Source organism: Contarinia nasturtii, unplaced genomic scaffold (genome assembly GCF_009176525.2).
Source record: "Contarinia nasturtii isolate CC-2019 unplaced genomic scaffold, AAFC_CNas_1.1 Cnas_scaffold_129, whole genome shotgun sequence".
Lineage (NCBI taxonomy): Eukaryota > Metazoa > Arthropoda > Insecta > Diptera > Cecidomyiidae > Contarinia > Contarinia nasturtii.
In genome coordinates, this window is record NW_022197486.1 from 11206279 (window position 1) to 11227448 (window position 21170).

The following is a 21170-nucleotide window of genomic DNA, read 5'->3' on the forward strand; positions in this document are numbered from 1 at the left end:
CAATGCAAAATGTGAATGGTGAAACACTCATTCACTTTGATATTGTAATTTATAATTATTAATGTGATACTACTTGATACGATGTTCCCTATTTTATCATAAATTTATGTACGATAAGCGAAGCGATTGTGCGTGCGTTCTAAATGTGGCAAGGCACAGCGAATGGGCTAGATAGAGAAGTGAATTTGAAGAGGTGAGTAAGAGTGGCGTGGTGGTGTATGAACGTGAATATGCGTGTGTGCAATATGCATGTCAGCCGGTGATTGATGACCAAATGTGAGTTGTATTTAGACAAATATCAAAACGGCAACATAACATATAACACACGACACAAGCAAACCTCGTCTCTCTCTTTATATATATCACCTTTTACCATTTCATTTTTATGTGGTGTTGTTGTTTTTTTTCGCTGCTGCATACTCTTTCTCTCTTCACACATTTTGCATCGTTTCTTCTGTCAAATTTCATGTTAAACAACATTCCTTCGAAATATTCGCACCCTCTTTAAAACATTCACACTCCATCGCACTTGATGTAAAAATGTGAAAATAGAGAGATGAAGAGGCACACGAACGAAAAAAAAAAACACAAATACGCATACCATTGCGATTTTTCCCTTTGAGAAGCACACGAGAGATGCCATTGATACCAAAGCCGCATAGTTATCACCTATTTTTACTCATAAATAAACGGATCGAAGGAAAAGAAGAAGCATTTTTTTCTTCATTCGATATATTTACTACATTCGGTATGGGTATTAAACATTGAAAACACACCATTGAGCGCATTGATTTATTTCGACATGACACGATGCAAAAAAAACACGAAATAGATGTAATAGCGTAAAATTGAGAGACACAGAGAGAAATATTTCAGTTTTTTTTATTTAGAGTGAGGAAACATCGAATAAACTAAGTTAACCGAATCCCAATTCAAGTCTTAATATTGAGTTTTCCCTTCGTTTGCCAATGGATTCCGAGATGGAAATCCCAATTCGATGCTATGTCATTTCTGACATTTTCAAATCAAACACCCAACGATAAATAACGCACAAAATTCAGTATTCAAACGACGGTTCTAGCCATTCCGTTATGTTCATCATCCAAATTTGGATCATGAAATTATCTTCTTTTTTTCCCACTTGGGATGGCAGCCGCGCGGAGGTGTTAGTATGCATTGTAGTAATACAATAGACATTAATTCATCGAAAAATCCAATAATAATTTGATAATTCCTTTACTTTAATGTATGATCACTTAAAGTATATGTCTAAAAATGAGCAATTTTATGGAGCACTTAAAATTCAACACTAAAACTATATCAGTGCTGAATATCGACCGCACTTAATGTCATATGAAATGGATAAAATTGCTCCATTTTTCGTTCTCATAAATTCCACAATATGTGAAGTTCAAGTTAAGTCAAATCATATTTGCATGAGAAAATTCATCGGTTTTACCGAATCTGATCAACAACAACAATTCATATATAACATAAATACATAATACCTCGTCGTTCAATCCATAAATTCATTAAGTCAAATTCCGTTTCGTCGAGTAATTCAAGATGTTTTCACTTGGAAAAGCAAAACAAAAATCCAAGATACACATGCATTCACACTCCCATATCGTCAATGGTATGAGTTATACATATCCGTTTGCTTTTCTGACGCGACTTAAAATTAACATAATGGATGTTAAAATCCGATTAACACATGTTTCGATGGTTGCGAATGGTAATCAGAACAAGAGACAACAACAACAACAACCACCACCATCATCATCATCAGTAGCAGCAACAAAAACAACAGCATCACCACCACCATCATCATTCGAATGAAAATATTGCGAAATGAAAACCCAAGAGAAAGAGAAAGAACTGACTGCCGAAAATGAGAGTGAGAGTGAACAAATGTGGAGCGAGTATCCAATTCAATGACAACAAATATTACTGAAAAAGGATATATGCTCTTGAAATGGGATCGAATGGAATGTAATGGTTGGGCTAAATGACAAAAGAGTAATGAAAGGTTAGCACAGAAAACTGTAATGCGAGCATCGTATATCAAATCAACATCCATTAGGCGCATACGTCTTACGCACATACCAAACAATTGCACACAATCTATTGGATGTTTTCCTAATGGACATCCTCCCCCTCTCTCTCTCTCACACACACAGACGTACGCATACTTATCGAGAAAAAAAAAGTAGCGATAAGTTTGAAAACACCAAATTATACCATCAAAATAATATGCGACCGCATTCAATTTGGTTGTACAATGTAGAGAAAAACAAAGCACTTTTAATGAATTTACCCGGACTGATTTCTTTACACACCAACACTCTTATGAGAATGGAATAATCGGAAGAAGGGATGGATACTTTTCGACTTATGAAAATCATTGACTTTTACGTAATTCGACTTTCTAAGGGCAACCTTCACGTTAATAATCATCTAGTATATACGTAATCGGTTTAAAGATAGGTATAAAGTAGTTTTGTGGTCGTATATAATACGGTATGTGTACCGTTGTTGATATGACGTTTCATCAACATAACCACCGCCAGCAAATTGTTAAATGAATTCCGGAATTTTACTGTAAAAATTCAAAATTTTACTTGTTCATGCTGTCAATGGCATTTGGATTGTTATTTTGGTTTCCTTGTCAAAAACGACCTAATCACAGTTACTGTCAGTTGCCAAAGAAATACAAAAACCGAAAACTTTACCGCGTATAGTTTTAACTCTGAAGGCCAAACCACATTTCGTATTTTGCAAAAACAAATTCTCGCTCCGAAGATTATCCGTATTACACGCCGTTGAATTCATTGAAAATGATTCAGTTTTGGTTTCGAGAAAAAAAAACAATCTTCGGACGATGTGATCGCCTTTTTGCAGTCCATGAAAGGTCGATATATCGCACAAAATCTCTTTTTATTTCGGAATTACAAATAATTTATACAATTTTCTTGCATAAATCTTAAGATTTTGACAGTATATTCAACCCACCCACACGTACACATTGTGTATGAAGCTCATACATTTATATATATAATTTTTTTTTGTAATGCCATTGACGCCTTTAATTGTATCTTGTCATCGTCAATGGTGTGCTACGTAACTGGCTCTCAACTTGAAGTGGGCACATTCTTTCATGTCGCTAATGTTGCTGTTGCTGCTTTTTCTGTTCACTCAATTCCTGGTTGTGATGTTTGTTGCACACAGCGAGCCTCAACGTCCAAAGTAACAAGCGCACGGTGGAATAAAATTAGAGACTGGATTGCGTCGTGTCAAAACTTTTGTTTTCTTGTGTTGGTTTTAGTTTTTTGTTCCCTTCTATTTAAATTATTTCTCTTTTTTTTCTTGCAAGCGCGCGCGAAAAATGTTCATATTGAAATTCAAGCATTTAACCTCTTTGTAACGAGTTTGTTTTGTTTTGCTTTTCGTTATTCTTTGCTTCGCAAACTCGAGAGCAACCCATAGAATGCACTGTTTGTGTTTCCATCGGTATTTTATACAATGCAATTCGTATTGCCTTTAATATGCATCCAAATTGAATTTTCAATGGGCAACGCACTGCTAACAATGGATGTGTGTATAAATTTCCATCTTACACACACACGCTCTCTCTCTTCCTCTCTCTCGCTCATGACTATTTTATTTGCGGTTGTGTGTGTGTGACTTGAGTATGTTGAACGAATAACAATTGGCTAGAATATGTGTTCATCGGGCTCAATCCTTTACGTTTACATAAATAACACCGGAACATTCCTTTCGTTTGTCGAATAACTACGTATGTTCGCATTGTTGCGTAGGTAAAACGAAACCGATTCAAATCAATTCAATTGTATAAAAGTCAGCGCATTTTTCTACCTATGTGTCCGTGGCCAATGTGCTTGCACCAGATTTGTAGTACTCGAAGAAACGAACTATGCAGGCTGAAAAAATTAACAAAATCGCGTATACTGAAGATATTAATATAAAATGATGCAGAAGATGATGATGAAGAAATATTAATGTGAATCAATTCATATATGACCATACAATAAAAAAAATCAGCCAAACCGCACAAAACACACTTCAATCACAACAATATAAAAAAAAAATCAGTTTATTAATGGTACTTCAGTTTGCCATTGTATATTTTATTGACAAAAACTGATTCAATCCATTTTGAGAAGAAAAAAAAATCCAATTGATGATTATAGAGTTGTGTGTTTCGGTTTTTCACATTCTTCAAAACGGAATAAAACATAACCAAAAATGAAGTGGATGCTGGTCTATAATAATTGTTTTCATTTTGGTATACCTTTGGAATACAAAGCAATTGGAATCCTCATATGCATACGGTAGTGTTCGTTATCCATATGCAATTGTACAATCCAATTCGAATAACGATGTTGACTGCCAAATTTTGCAATTGCTGTCATTGTTTTTCATTTTCAAATTCATTCCAGTGCATCCGCACGCATTTAGTCATCCAAAATGGAATGCAGTGTGGATGCAAAAAAAGGTGAATACATTGAGGATACAATGGGCGCATGCAGTGAGGAAAACCACTTCAAACCGGAGATCTAAATCAAAATGAACAGCAGTCGAAATAACAACAGAAATCTACATCTTTCACTGAGACTCACTCAATTCGAATGCATGCAGAGAGATAAAGAAAGAGTTAGAGAGAGAGATGCTTTGTACGTTTGTGTTCCTAACGCCATCGATAAAGTGCTCTTTACTTTAACCGGTTTATTTGAAAAGTGCTTCATTGTTGTGTCTCAAATGTTTACTTTACATATTTTTCATATTCTGGCCCATTATCGTTTCGAATAGGCAAGTAAGTCATTTCTCATCATCAACATGATGCGCATATTTCAAGAACGGGTTAGGATGAGAACGAATAACAAAAACTTAAACGAAATAAATTATTAATTATCATCAAAATTTACAGCAGCAATTTTTCAACATACCAGTATCAAAATGATGGCGAGGCTGTTAACCCGAACCGACACATCCAATCTATTTTCATAGCATCATGCTGATTTATGCAATGGACACGAATGCACAGCTATAACAATAAAAACAACAGCAACAGCACACATCTGACCACGATTTCATGTTAAGTTCACGATTCGATTTCGTTTTGACCACGATACATTACAAACGGTTATTAGTGCTCTTCTATTCTGTCATTTTTCTCTCTCTCTCTCCTTCTCGCTGTCCCTTTGTCTTATTTTACGCGTTGTGTCCCAAGGTGGAGAAGAGAAATCGTCTTTGGAATTGGCATTTTTATGACATGCAAGATCGGTCCGCGCAAGCAGAGCACACAAATACCACATGTGTATCTCAATTGCTTTTTTTTTCTCTTTCATTCAGCAAAATCACGAGATTTATTAATGATATGCGCAGGTAGTACGGGACCCGTACATCATTTGAAACGTCCGGTATTAATAGCGAATTCCCGCCAAGAAAATAACAAAAAAAAACCAGTGTTATTCACAATATTGTACATTTTCTCATGCAATACGAACCCGTTTTCAATTCATATTCGTCATGTTATTTTTGTTTTTCTTTTGTACAGAAATAAAAAATCACGACTTGAATTGCTCACTCGATTCGCTAAATGATCGAGTTGTTGGTGTTGTTTTTATTATTATTATTTTTAATTCGAAACCATACAAACAGCGGTTGGACACTTGTTTCACTTGAGTAGGTATTTTGCTTGATGTATCATAAGACTGATCTGATTTAAAATCGTTTTCAGTTTGTTTGTGACATGCATAAATTAAGTAAGGTTAGACATTTGAAACCAATTTTTTCAGATTCCTGAGTGCAATCGATGGATAGCTTATTTTTCTTTTTGAAAAATTCAACCAGAAAAATTATTCTCCTTGGAAATGAGGTCTTTCCTAAGAATCTGAATTTAATTTGATCGACCTTCTGAATATTAGCACTAGTACAGCAAACTACCGCATGTTTTGTGTATTTTCATGAGTTTTTTAGACAAACGTCGATATGACTCGAGTTCAAATCATACAATTTTGTTTAAATTGATTAGTTTTTCTGCGGACACCTGGTTGGTTAGAAATATTTTGAATTCCACTTGTTTATACATCGAAACATCAAGCATTACTTCCAATACATTTGGCAGTATATTTCCATATATTTCTTATTCGATCTCCGCCGCCTCATATTGTATTGTTATTTATAAAGCGTGTTTCATTCAAAAGTGCCAGTTATTTCAAATCATAATGGGTTGGAACTCTCCCCCTTTTCTATAATAATGACAACGTGAACGACGACCGTGCACCGTCATCGATGCCGTTGTCGCTAAAGTAAACATTCATTTTACATTTGCAGAAAAGAAACAGAGACAGATAGATAAGAGCCATGGATAATTAATTACCGTACATTAACTTATTTAGTTTATCTCAAATGTCTCGAACACTTCATGAGAAAGTGCGAGAGAGTTGGGCGCTATAGTATTGCTACCAGTACCGCTGTTAAAATTCAAGCAATGGAAAATTGAACAAGAGATTCATATTCCATTTTGATTGCGTCACATGGTGATTTCAGCATTTTGTGAATCCGTTACGTTTCGTCTATTTTGTGTGTGTGTGTGCGATCTACAGATATAGCTCGACCATAAATTATTTAACGACAAGCGGTAAATATGATTCTTATTGCATCTGAACATGCTTCATGCTTTTGATTGCAGCAATTGCAATTCCCGACCGCAGCTCTTTTTTTATCTACTGTCGCTGTTGTTGTCGTTATTTCTATCGTTGGCGTGAGCACCATGCATTGCACATTGAAAATAGCGCGATATCGTGCACAAACGCGCATCAAATAAGATTTACTATTAATTTTGCCAGTTTATGGAATGGGATTTAAAAGTCTTTCGGTATTTTTTCGAAGCAAAAGAGCATTGAAAAAGAGAACGAATGTGAAAAACAAACAATGTACTCATAAAAATTATGGCATATAATTATTCTTCGTTCGAACGTAATTGGTTCTCCTTTGATCGAGTAACTCTTCGATTGCGCTTTTCTCTTCGGTTTTTCTTCTTCTCTATTGAAAGAAATAGTAAAAGTTCAGAAAAATCGCTCTGCTTATCGCTTCATCTGTAATAAGCAAATAGACAGATTCTTTTTTTTTCAATATTACCGAACCGGGATATTAGATTTTGTGATGGCACAGATTCGAAACGTTCAATTAAAAAAAATGCGATCGAACGATAATGCAATTGGTTCAATATGCACGTTTTCCGGCGCGAAAGCGAAATATAAAATGAATAAAAAGAAAGAATGCAACAAAATCCGAATGCTTATTTCAATTATCATTCATCTGAAATTTATTTGTTTACTCGGCAAACCTGTTTATTATCGAACGATTTAGCGGTCATTACACGGAAACATATTAATGTTTGTTGTTTTTATTTTTGTGCAAAAATAGATGCAATGACACGCCCCATTCAACATAACCGTCAGCTCATTAAATGGCCATTTTAGTTAATCGTTTTTCAATTGCCGAGGAAGTGCCTCTTCCATTTTTCACTCATTATTTTTCGATTTAGTACACATGTACTGATATCTGCTACTGAAAGCAATTTGCCTTTTTTGCACAAGAAAAAAAAATTGAACATATGTACAATGATATAAATAGAAGACACCTGCAAACAATCAATGAAAGAGCAAACGACGGCCCCGGCCGTTTCATATCATAAAAGCCATTATCTATCAATCAACACAGTTTTGCATTTCAAACACTATTTGAAGCATTTTTTGCCATTTATTGGCGACGGCCCTTGTGAAAAAAAAAAAACCAACTGACCAACCGCTTTGGTTATGTATAAAAACTTGAAAAGTAATCGATTGCCGCAAATTAATCAACTGAAAATAGTTAAAGAGAAGTAGTTACTAGAGATTTTCGTTGATTAGTAGACCTTTTTATGTTGAAAACTATCAATCATAATCAGTCGATTTGGTTGAAAATTGATCCATCATTAAATTTACACGCGGGCCAATTGAATGCAATTTTGAACGGAACCCAAAATTTTTGCTTTGATCCCGCTAAATAGCCATAAACCACATCAATAAATATTTGGGATAGTTTTTTTTTGCTAGCATAGATATGTATGATTGAATTATATTATCATGTTCATGAATGTTTTGTCTTCTAACTTTATTCTCGACCAAAACGTCGAAGCGACAGCACCATTTGAGAGAATTTGTCATTCATTGTAGTTCATTGAATAGTTCAACTATCTAACTAAAAATGAATCGATTTTTGTTGGAATTCTGACAGTTGTGGTGTGTTTTCAGCGTCAAATGATCAATTCCGAAGAAAGTATGAAAAACGAAGAACAATCTGGAATTTTATATATTTTTTGCGAGGAAATAAAAACGTTTCGAGTATATTGTGAACTTCATCTTTAAAGAAACACACACACATTATTTTGTTCGGAATCTCAATTTTCTCGTTCGCACATTCAACTTCAAAGCAAAATATCCACACAACAAAAAAATCCGACATTATGTATTGTTGTCGTCAGTAATGTTGTCGAAAAGAAGCACTCTCTTCGTTTTAATTGTCAGGCTCATTTATATTCCAAAAATATTTTATGTGCGTGTGATACATTGGCATACGTTCACCGCATGTCTGTTTAACATTAGTGTGGTGTGCGCGCACATATGCTGTGTCATGTACTTAGAATGTTAAATAATTTTTTTATATTTAATGTGATATATTGCACGCATTCATTCTCTTTAGGCTCCTTTTCACTGGTTTTCTTCTTTTTTTTTCATTATTTTATACTGTCTTGTTCATTTTCAGGGCACTGGCAAATTTGTAGACGACTGCCGTTTGCGCGTAATTCAATTCACGCTTTATTACAAGGAAGACACACTCGAAAGGATTCAAATAACAAGTGAGTTTTTTTTTCTTTATTTGGTATATATATGTTTTATCCGCATGATGCCGCAAGGTTTTTTTTTGATGATGTAAACAGCGAATGAAAAATTGATCGAAATATTTTAAGATTTTTGAAATTCGAAACGTCAAATGCACAGACGTTGTTGATTTTGACGAGGCCACATATGTGTATGTGTGTGATCTAGCTTGTGTTTGGATTGTAATCTTATGAGAGCTATGTGTTGCCGTGCTGTCATTAAAACAGTCAACTGTAAATGGTTAAATTTCAATTAATGGTTACGCGATTATTGACAAGCTAATGAAAGAGAAATCGTAGAGAATGCATTATTTTCGGTTAAATTTCCAATCAAAACTCAAGGTGAACAAGTTCAATTGCCTTTGAATCTGTGAAAAATAAAACAAAGCGTTTTGTTTTGTGTCGACGAGATTTTCAATTCATTTAAATGTAACGAAATAACGCATTGCCTCAAGTTTTTCTCTCGAAAGGTTTATATATCGATTCATTTTAACGTTTATTTCTTTCATATCACAAATCTTAACTCGTGCTGATATGCTTCGTCATCTAAAGGAGAAAATTCGATATCGTTTGTGGAGCATAGAGCATGAACTTGTATGTTCTAAACATTAAATCTCTCGTCTTTTCCATTCAACTCGCAGGTCATATTTTTTGTTGTCGAATGCATATCTTTCATCTTCTTTTGTGCATTCAAAAAAAAACGACCAATTTTATGGATGGTTTTCTATTTTATCGTCTCTATTGCGGCATGATGTAGAAAGTAATGGTGAAGCTTTGGATTGGTGATATAATAAACTTGTCAAAAAAGAAATGCACACGCGTCACGTTAATGCTGGTGAGCACAACAAGTCACCGATTTAAAATGAGAAAGTCGTCAAATAATCGCATGTTTGCGATCGTAAAGTGTCATTTAATTGCCGGCAATTGTTTTGCTGTTGTTTGTTTATCTTTCTTTTTTAAAGCTGTCATTTTGTTGGTTTGCCTTAACTAGATGAGAAGCCAGTCATTTGTTGACAAATAACAAATGGTACCCTATCGTGTGCGAATCAAACGCAAACAGTAGACAAGGCGAAATAGTAAAGAGAGGAAAATAGAAGCTGCAAAATCACCAGCTAAACTCATGTGAATGAACTAACAAATGCGGGTCCATAGACAAACGTCAATGCAACAAATATAAAAAAAACTGAATTTCTCTCTCGCTCGCTGTCGTTCTCATTCTCTTTCCATTTGACACACGAAATGCACTCACACGCACTTAAAATGCAATTGCAGACATTTCACAGTGAATAAAAAAAAATGTGAAGAGCATAAAAAAACCCGAGCCATGACAAAGCGAAAAACGCGCAAATTGTAAGCACGTAGCAATTTTACTAAAAATACTCACGATGTGATCCGTATATTTGTGTGTGTGTTTTTTTCTTCTCATTTTACACGAAGCTAAATGTAACCGTGTTATTTTCTCTCGGTGCATTTTTTTCCTCTCCTTCTAAACTCGGTTGTCACTCGCATAATCGAAGCAGTCTAGACGCGCTGAAACCATTTTTTCTACCTTTTTGGTTTTAGTTTATAAACTACCTCACAGCAACATCGACTGTGTTGTAGAATAAAAGAAAGCGAAACAAAACAACACAAGACGCACATAATTAGAGAGTTGAATTGTATTTTGCAAATGCGATACGCATTTGGATAAACGTTACCATTTATTTAATTGAATAAGGTTGATGCCGGTTATACGGATCTAAACGTTCGTTTTAGATTCTTTCTTCTGTTTCTCACACTCTCCCCTCAAATAAGAGAGAAAAACAAAACAAGCAAAAAAGAAAACAATTATGTGCAATAAATACGCACAGTCGCACACACACACATTTATGAAATCGTTATCAAATAGTCTAACAAAGTCTCGATGGAAAAATGCTCGCTTTTCGGTGAAATGTTCAAATAAAACTCAACTTAAAGCTATGTGTTATGCAATATAAAGGGGTTGCTTTCACTTCAAACACCAAATTCAAACCAATGAAATATGAAGTAAATATTTCCAAAGTCCGAACAAATTAAATGAGAGAATTTGAATAAATTATATTCATTTCCAACCATTCACACTGTTTCATTCAATGCGTGACGCGCCGTTTATCCTTTTTTACGGGCGCAACACTTCTGCACTCCTTCACTCGATATTTTACATTCCCTTTCTCTCTCACACACACATACACACTTTTTCCTTTTGTTTATTGAATTCTTGTCCTTTATTTCCGTTACACAGTCGAATTCTCTCTCTCTCTCTCTCTCTCTCTCTCTCTCTCTCTCTCTCTCCTTCGATACTAAGTGACGCAAAACATTTAATGCATTTCATTTTCTTGTTGTTAGACAATTCAAAAATGAGCCGAACAAATTGAAATGGATCCAGTATAAACGTCAAGACCCATTGCCATTCGGGCCTCTTTATTTTGCTGCCACCCAGCCTGCCCATTTGAATTGATACAAATAAATGCGCACCGTATTCATTGGTATGCAGTTAATATTTTTCAAACATAACGACTTCAATTATGCCAAACCATAAAATTTGCTTCGGAAGAATTGTTTCACGAGTTGTTTATTGTAATTTTGTAATATGCCATTCGCCACCGTTGCCATTGTCCTAGATATATATACTGCCGATGGGTTCTGTTTTTTTTTCTTTACAGCGTCTCATTTTCGAATAAGTCATGCCATTCATTATGCGCTTGAGTTTTCTTCTAATGAATTGTGAATAAAAACGTGAACCTTTCGAACAGTTCAATGAAACCGACATTCGGTCGTAATGTCGATTCGCAAAAAAGAAACACTTTGATCAAATATCGCTGGAAATGTGAACAATGGAATTTTTCATTGTTCAGTGCGTGTGTTTTAGCTGCAGGTTACACGGTTTAAATCAATTTGCCAAATGTTTTCGTTTTACTCGAACGAAGCAAATGATTTTTTTTTCTTCGTAGCGTCGATTTCATAAAATTCAATTTCCAATCTTGAAAATCACTGCACCCACTGCAAGGCAAAATTAGTATGTATTCGAGACTACAATGATTGGCTGTGTTAAAGTGAGTATAGCATTAGATTTTCTCGTCAAAATTTATGATAATAATAACCGATTGAAGATTTTGAAGAGATTAAACAAACACCCATTATTTGATTAACATTGGCTAATCCCTGTTAAGCTTGAAGTTAACTGTAGAAAGTGGGCCAACATGAAAATGAGTCGAATCGATGCTCGTAATAGCCGGAAAATCCATTAGTATCGAAAACTTTGAAAGTTCATAAAACAATGGGCTCAACTGTGAGGCATTAGTACACATCCACTTTGTTAAGATTGTGTTGGTACTTCCGCCTTTTTTGGTGACCGATTTGTATTTGGTTCACTTCATTCAACCGTCCGTTTTGTGATAAAATGTGAAAGTGAAAGTCGTAATGGAATCCAGAGTGTTTGCGAACGCATCTGAATGAAAATGCTGATGAATACGGCAACGAAGAAAAAAAGAAAAACGGAAAGAAAGAGAGAAATGGTATAGATGAAGACGTTGCAAATGATTATCTCTTTGATTTTCGCAAATTTTCTTGTTTGATGTTTTTTTTTTGTTTTATTGTGCGCATCTCATCATAGCAGCGAATTAACTCTCAACCAAATGTATCGAAATGCAAACAGAAAAGAGAGAAGTAATCAGATCCCGAATAGAAGTTCACGTTTTAATGGTGTTCGTAGCTCGTGCATGATCTTACTGAATTAACTGTTTTGCTGCCGACAAACCCATAAAGTATTTAAAAACTGAAATTACATTAATAAACTTTGTTGATGTTTCATTGATAGCACCAAAAACTTGATCTCAATTTTCAAGTTTTGGACTGTGTGTTCCTCCCTATTTTTCCGCCATTCGTCACGGATTCCAATTTATGGCAATGTTGAATTGATCTGTTTTCAGTCTCTTCCCGGGCGTCTAATCACATTCTCAAACATCAAGTCGGATTTTAGATTGCGGAAGGAAATGAACCCCAGACAAATGCACATTTACAGATGCTCACAATAGGGAATTAATTTCTAAATTAAATGCCATCATTTATGAACTAGATTTGAAATACCATCATCCAATCGATTTGTTGGGAAAATGGTTTCATTGGTTTTTAGGATAAAGGCCAAAGGAAAAACACAAAATATTAAAAATAGTCTCTGGTACAAGCTAGGGTACAAGATAGCGGGATGAGCGGATGACGATTTCAAGCGAAATGAAAATTGACAAAGACCAAAGTTGAATACATTAAACATAATAAAATTCTCCGTTTTATAAAGGTATAGAATCAGTGTGACTCTCGGTATGTGTGTGTATGTTTTTGTTGTTGTTATGTGCTTTCTGCTTCGTGTTGTGTGTTTGGTATTGCCAAGTAAAAACAGCATTAAAGTCCATTAAATTATAATTTTTGGCTGTTATATTATTCGTTGTTATTGTTATTGTAGCTGTGTGTCAGTCGAATGAGCGCCCGTTCGTTCGCTACCAAAACATAGAATATGCTACGATTCATTTTAGATACTTTTGCATTTGTTTTTGTTGTATAGAATGTAAGACACGGTGCGCTACTGGCTCGTTGAAAAAAGAATGACTTTTTTCTTCTTCTTCTTCTTCTTCTTCTTCTTCTCTCGTCTTTCGTTGAAATTTTTGCTGTTTGTTTAATGGCCATTTGCATGCTTTTACATTCTTTCGTTTCGATGTGACTTACGTGCGTTCACATTTAATAAAATCGAAAAAACGAAACAAAAATGAGACCGCCAACATTCGCTCGCCAGCAGCCAAAGGGAGACATTTTCATTTGAAAACGTGCGCGGGTGCAAAAGCACATCTACACGAGAGAAAAAAGAAGCGTAAAATAAACTGAACGAAGGTTGTTGCTGTTGTTGTGTTTATGTGGTACGTGTTGCGGTAGCATTTTATGTAAATTGCTACAATGAGAATATCGCGAAAGAAAGCGTAAAATGCTACACAATAAACGAACAAATCGACGAAAGAAAAGAAAAAAACACCGAAGAGAGAGAGAGAGATGTGGAAAACGGCAACTGTTAAAAATACATTTACGGATCATTGACTCATTTCCGATTATCGTTTATTTATTACCGACAGCGTTTTTTGCGCGATTCAACGACAACACAGTACATAAATAAAATTCCTTTATCATTTTCTTCAAGTTTTCAACCTGTACATTTTTAATAGATTGGCATTTTTGTGTTTCGTATACCAGTTGCGCGATGCATGTTTTATGTGTGTATGTGTCATTGGTCTGAAACGAAATGTGCAAATGAAAAGCAAAATGATGATGATGCATCCCATTCGGTTGACTAATCAATTATGCCAAGCGAATCTAGATAAACGCGATTTGAAATCATTATTATGAAATTGATTCGGTGCACACACCGTTGGACAGGTGCTAATGAAATGCTCAATCTATATCATGGCAATAAAATACATACCAATTTCACAACTCAATTTAACCATCAATCGTACGATCAATTCGCATTTATATTCGAATCAATTCACATTTTTAACTCGGGCAACTGGTGAATTCGCAAAAGATGTGTTTAAAATCAAAAGATATTCATATTTTGATCTAAATCGACGATGTGAAAATAGTGCAACGAACTTCCAAGCGCATGGCATGATAAAATGACAGAGAAATATACTTATTCGCTGCCTTAAATATCGATTGAATAGAATTTAAGCAAGAAAATGAATCAATAGTGAGAGCGCTCAAAAGAGTAGAAAAAAATGGAGCACAAAAAATTGAGTGAACCCGGCAATGGCGACGTGACAAAAGCAAAATTGATAAATACAATAACAACAAAAATGGCTCATTTGAATTGGATGCCGCCATTGGAGACGTATGCAAGCATTTTATCTAAACTCAATTTAAATCAATTTAAAAATGCGCAACTCAAACGACGGAAGAAATGACAAAATAATGCAAATGTAGATAAAGTCGTTCATCTTCGATTGCACAGCCTAACCAAGCTTTTTTTTGGTATCCTTCATTTTCAATTTATCCTCACTTTAGTGCAGCCACTTCATCCGCTTTGATCATCATAGTATCTCTACAATGATTGGTTTAGCTCGATTTTTCAATTTCAAATAAGATGCAATCGATTTATGGTGCAGAAAAAAAACGTCCAGTAAAATCAAGTAAAATATAGTAGTCATTAAAATAGTAACTATTTGACCATAGTGATAAAATGTTACTTGACATTTCGGTTTAATTTTCATTTCTAGTGGATCCATCTATGAAACATCTTTTAATCTCAAAAATGTAAATGGGTTGTCGTGTATTTCAACCCGTAACATTACCAGAAATACAAAAACAAGAACAGAATATAATAAACCCAACGGCAAAATTTATGTGAAAACGACATACCGAGAGACAGACAGTTTTCTTCGTTTACCGTTATAGAAGCGGCAAACAGGAAAGATCCAGTATTCACTGTTATTTTTTTTTTGTTCGAATGCATCATTTTTCATTTTTCAGTCATTTGAAAGATGAAAAAAAAAAACATAAAAAGATGAAAAATATCTTGTGTATGCGAGCGCGTGTATTTCTTCTTCATCGTTTCCTTCTTTGTTTGTCATCTTTTACCGTCAGCGCACGTTCTCTCACATTTCGGCATTCTAATATTTCAAATATATAATAATTCTGCGGTGTTTTGTCATTCGCACTCGCATTTACATTTCACATGAGACGCCGCAATTTGAATCACACAAACCTATGCAGTACCTTTTCCTTTAAATGCTTCAGTAAAAGCAAAAGCACGAACAAAAGTGGTGTTGCTTTTGTTTTGGCGTTATTTGGTCGCATTTCGATATGGTTGTATGTTATATGATAACTGTCGTGAGTCGCCTGCTTAAGTACCATCATCGCCGTCGCCGTCATCGTTGCTGATGTGCATTTTTTTCATGTCTTGTGGAACATTCGCCAATTTTTTTTTATGAAAATAAATGTTTATATACACTTTTGCCATCTTTTCTTCCGCCGTGTTCATGTGTGCTGGTGTCGTTGTACTTGTATGTTTATGTGCAACATTCTTCAGTCATATGTAGCACATTGTCATATATATTTTTTTCATTCCGTTGCTGAATTTATCTCACTTTTACTCGAAGCAAAACGGTAACGCTTTTTATCGTATCCTTTGGAAGCACATTTTCACCTGAGCGAACACACACACACACACACATTGTGAATGGCGTACACTTGATGATATGCAGAAAGAAACATGCATATACGCTTGAATCCGGCTCAGAAGAAATACCAGAGCAGAGGAAAAAGAATGAATAAAAATGGTGCAAATAGTTACATAAAGGGAACGTAAGAACAATTGCACATTACTAATGGGTAAATACATGTTTCGGTGTATGTGTATTTTATTTTATTTCTTACATTCATCCCCTCAATCTGAGTCTGAGAGCCTCGGAATTGTTTTGGCCAAGCACATGCAACCGCAAAATATAAAAGTAAAACGTAAAAAAACGTCGGGAGAATGGGAAATAATAAAATAAATAAGTAATAATGAGATGGTGTGTGGCTTTGCTACGCTGGCGAAAGTATCATTGGGAGAAAATGTCGATGGAAATGATCCTATGCACAACAGGCCCAAAAAAAAAAACAAAAGAATAATATTTGTACAAATGATTGTAAAAAACCAACGATGTGAATAAAAAAAATTATCGAAATACGTGCTCGACTCTTTTTAGAGAAATCTTCTTATCTCAATTGTTGGCGATGGAGGGATGTATGTTTGTACTTGTACAGCATCAACCGCGATTGACTCACACTTCTTGAATTTTCGACAGATTTTGAATTTTCCATCGTCGATTTATTTATGAAAATACCGTTCGACACCATGTCTTTCGCTTTCATGGCATTCAAATACCTATTATTACCGTATCCTCAATCGTATAACAATTGGAACCAAAGGGTGCAACACAACAGACACGCGCAAATTCAACACACAATTTCCTCACAACATTCACATGCAATGCGTTTGCGGTAAAAGTTGGCTCTTTTGTGTGTGTGCAAATTTGTGTGGAACCATCAACGGGTATTTGCGTCACGTACATCAATGGCAATATCCTTTGTTTTCAGCAGGTACATAATCCACATCCAGATGATGTCGATTGCATTTCGCATCCAATACCCAAATGCACCAAAAATATTGTGTTTGCTGTTCGTGTACAAAATTTACGACGGATTGCCTCTTACTCAAATTTAAGAGAATGAAAATTTCTGCATTTGTGTAGGAAATTAGCACATTCATGCAATTGTGGCCAAAAAACCATTTGATTTCGGTCACATCCCTTTTTCAGTCTTCGTCCAAATGTCACCAATGAATGAATATTTTAGCCTTTGAAATTTGTCCATTGATACGTTAAAGTTTAAAAAAAATAAGAAAAGAGCATACAGAACAGGCAGTGACAATGACAGACGACTGACACTCTAAAAAAAAATCGAGAATAAACAAGTGGGCAGTTACATTACTGTATCAATCAATTTCATAGCGATTTTCCATTCAAAATGGTCCGATGATATTCTACAATTTTATGCTACTAAATTTAACTCTCAAATGATAAAATTCTAAAAAAAGTTGAAACATTAAATTTTGAAAATCCATGTAAATAAAGTTCAGCGAATAAATGCTACAAAAATAAATGTCTCTCGAAAAATAAAATATTACCAGTTTATCTGTCTAATACGCAGCCACTGTAAACATGTGATAATTAGGCATAGACCGTGATGAAAATCATGTGTAAATATGGCACGAGAGACAGACAAAAGGAAAACATCGAGTTGAGTAATATTTTCGTGGCGTTAACATGTCTGTCGCGCTTTTAATATGAATGTTTAACTCATGCTCGGGTTACATTGAGTCTTTATATGTCGAATGTTTTGCTGAAAAGTTTAAAAGTTTTTTATTTACCAAGTCAATATCGCCAACCCACGGTTTTAAGATCTATTTATATAAAATTAATTGCATTTCATTCATCGAAATTGGTGAAAAATAAAGATTTGTCCCAATTTGAATTCTGTTAAAAATTTATAAATTATGATTTTTCAATTTCATTATCTGGTGGGGCTGTCGACATTGACGTTTTTCTATTGCTTTGAATATTTGTAATACAATCCGAGCATTTCCATTTCATAAAAGCACATGTTTACCCTATGTTGTTATTTTTCTTGTCGCTATGAATGGCGTCATGAAATAAAAAAAATGTCGAAATTTTGCCAAATGAGAAAGTCGTCAAGACGGAGTACAGTGCATTTAAACTGATGGCGAAAGTGAAACACGCACAAATATGATTAACTGGATTTGGGTGTTGGTTTTGGCAATGGTGGTGTCAGATAAAGCAAAAAAGACGAATGTTTCAGGGTGAAAAAGTATTTTATTGGAAATGTTATCGATGTTGGTGTTGGCAGTGACAATTTCATGGACAGACATAAAAGTAAACATAAGCAGGCGACATGCAATTATATGTACGTTATGTGAAAGTCGAAACGGCAAAAATCAACTGATGGCTCCAGAACACACTGAACATGTCACCCCAAATATTGATATTGTTTCACATCCAGTATTCGACCTGGATCTGATTGAGATGTATCGGACAACAGAAGTGCTATTGAACACAATGTGGAATATTCTTGGTTCATTCAAGTCAAAGTGTAAATATGAAATTTTGGCTGGACACACCATAGTCATAGAGAGTAAAGTGGTAATATTTTAAATTATTGGATTTTAGATTATTGGGTTAAAAATTGATTGAGGTGTGCACATGTAGTGTTTTCACAAAAGGCCAACCAAAATCGGATATCGAAGCGACTAAATTAAAATGTTAAATCAGAAAAATAAAATGAGATCAATCAATGAGATTGATAATATTTTTTAGTGGTTATACCTCATAAAGAAGGGAAAACGACTGCCTGCTAGGCATCTTAAAAAAATTGCCATTTTCTTACAACGTCAAATGAAATGAACTTATGGAGTGAACGTACGAAAAGAAAACGAATGACGTTGAATAAACCAATTTGAAATGATTCAATCAGATTGTCGTTTGCCATCTCTCTTTCTCTCCCTTGCTCGTTGCCAAAAGTACGTCTTTGCCATACACAAGTTTCAATCACTAGTTTTTGCTATTGGCAAAGCCTGAGTTATCACGCTACTGTATATGTAGACACTTTATGAATAGCATTCGCCGTCTCACTACCTTTTTATTGTTCCGATTTTATGGTATTTTGCCGTTGGGCAATTTGAATGATGACTGATTTTATGTTTCACAATCGGAGTATAACATCGAAACGATATTTTGGCCGGATTTTCGCTGTGGCATTTTATTATTTAATTTTCGATAAAACAAATGAAACATTTTTTTGCTTTTTAACATAATGAAAGTGCGGCGTCAAACTCATTCCATTCTCAAATCCATCACTGCAGTGTCATGCCACCACCGTCAACATTTTTTTCCATTTATCAAAATTCAATGAATATCACGAATATTTGTATCCATTCAGTTTCAAGTCAATTAACATTATCACATAGTTGTGTGATTTCTGTCGATCCAAGCAAAAATGGTAACCGCTCGGCATACTTGTGATGACCACACCTTAATGTTTAAGTAATCCAACTATTCATAACATGAATTGCATGAAATGACAACATAGCTTAACAATATTTTATTGAAATATTATACGAATGAAATGCAACCGCATTGAATTTTCGGCATAAATAGTTTGTATTGCTTCTGAATTTTGATGGCATTGATATACACGTTAAATCAATGCATATTTGAAATTGTTTCAATAAAATTCAACCATTCGACTCAACCAAAAGGAAATATTAAATTGGCTCAGGAATGCTTTGCGGTTTGTCATAACAATAAAATATATCTTCAACATGAAAGTTTTAACATTTCTAAATATTGGTTCATTCGATTGCATTGATTGTTCATACATTTTATCGAGTTCAATATTGTCAATAAGTAGTTCTCCATGAATTGATATTTCTTGTAGAACAAACGCAACAATGTATTGAAAAGCTTAAAAAAGAGAACACACAATTAAAAGACGTTGACGACGGAATTTTCTTCGGAAAATCTGAAGATGATGTTGAGAATCGCAAGAATATTTCATCAGAAACAAACTGTCGCATTTCAAGTCTTAAAGCACTAAAGAAATGAGATTTTTTTTCCATTCAAATTGAATTTTCCATAAAAAGTTCCATTTGAATCGAATTCATGCTCTGAAAATGCAGTCAAACTGATTTAATCTGCTTCATAAAACATTAATTGTTTGTTGCTGTTTGACTTTGTGTTTCCGCATATTCGCATCAGTTATTGTCGTCGTCGTCGTCGTCGTCATTGTCAGGTCTGTTGTTTCCATGTGATTTTTAGTACAACATGCGTTGTGTTTTCAGTTGAAAACATGTTGTGGGTGTGTGCGCCCAGGTAATCAGCACAAAATTTTCCTATCTATTTCTCTATAGTACTCAAACCCCTTTTTTTTCGCACTGACGAAGAAGAAGCACGTGTGCTGCTGCACAAAACACATTTTGCCTACTCATTAATGTTTTTCTAATTGTGTGCTCATGCGAAAAGTTAAAGTTCTTGAACAATCGGTGAATCGGTATGGTGTATGAAGTTAAAATTTCCTGCAATGTTTGCATATATCGACAAAATGGTTGCTATTCTATGGCCATTACTTGCGAGCAATAGATAGAGAATGGCAATATCTGAACATGGGCGTTTAATCCATTGTTTTATTTAATTATGGAAAAGTGTACATACCTAGTGAATGTTTGCACGGTTGTACGGAAGGGATGTTCGCGTCATTCAACAAGCAAAGGCAGAGATGAGAGAGAGAGAGAGAGAGAGAGAGAATGAATGGATAAAGAGACACCTCTCTTTATCTCTCTTTCTGAGAGAGTTGGAAATGTCGGAAAGACAAATTCATTATTCGATGTGGTTTAGTCATTGTCGTCATCGTTGTCGTTGATTCACGTGCTGATCTGATGATCTTGATGGAATGTTGCATTCCAAATGCTTGTGTAAAATTTAAACGATTTATCTACTTTGTCGACGATTTATGCGCTTTCCAAAATCGGAACGAGTAAGTGCGTTCGCGCTTTTGTTGTTAGATTATTTTTTTTCACTTCTGCTCTCATTTACTCATGAATAAAGTT

At 34.8% G+C, this 21170-nt stretch overlaps 1 protein-coding gene across 3 annotated transcripts in view; it reads left to right on the plus strand.

Annotated features, from left to right (window-relative positions):
• LOC116345424 (protein slit) overlaps positions 1-21170 on the plus strand; it is a 312643-nt gene that overhangs the window by 168576 nt on the left and 122897 nt on the right. For all 3 annotated transcript variants that reach the window (XM_031774763.1, XM_031774784.1, XM_031774773.1), the window contains one exon: positions 8833-8926. The gene's annotated coding sequence lies outside the window, so the exon portion shown is untranslated. The remainder of the gene's footprint in view (positions 1-8832; positions 8927-21170) is intronic.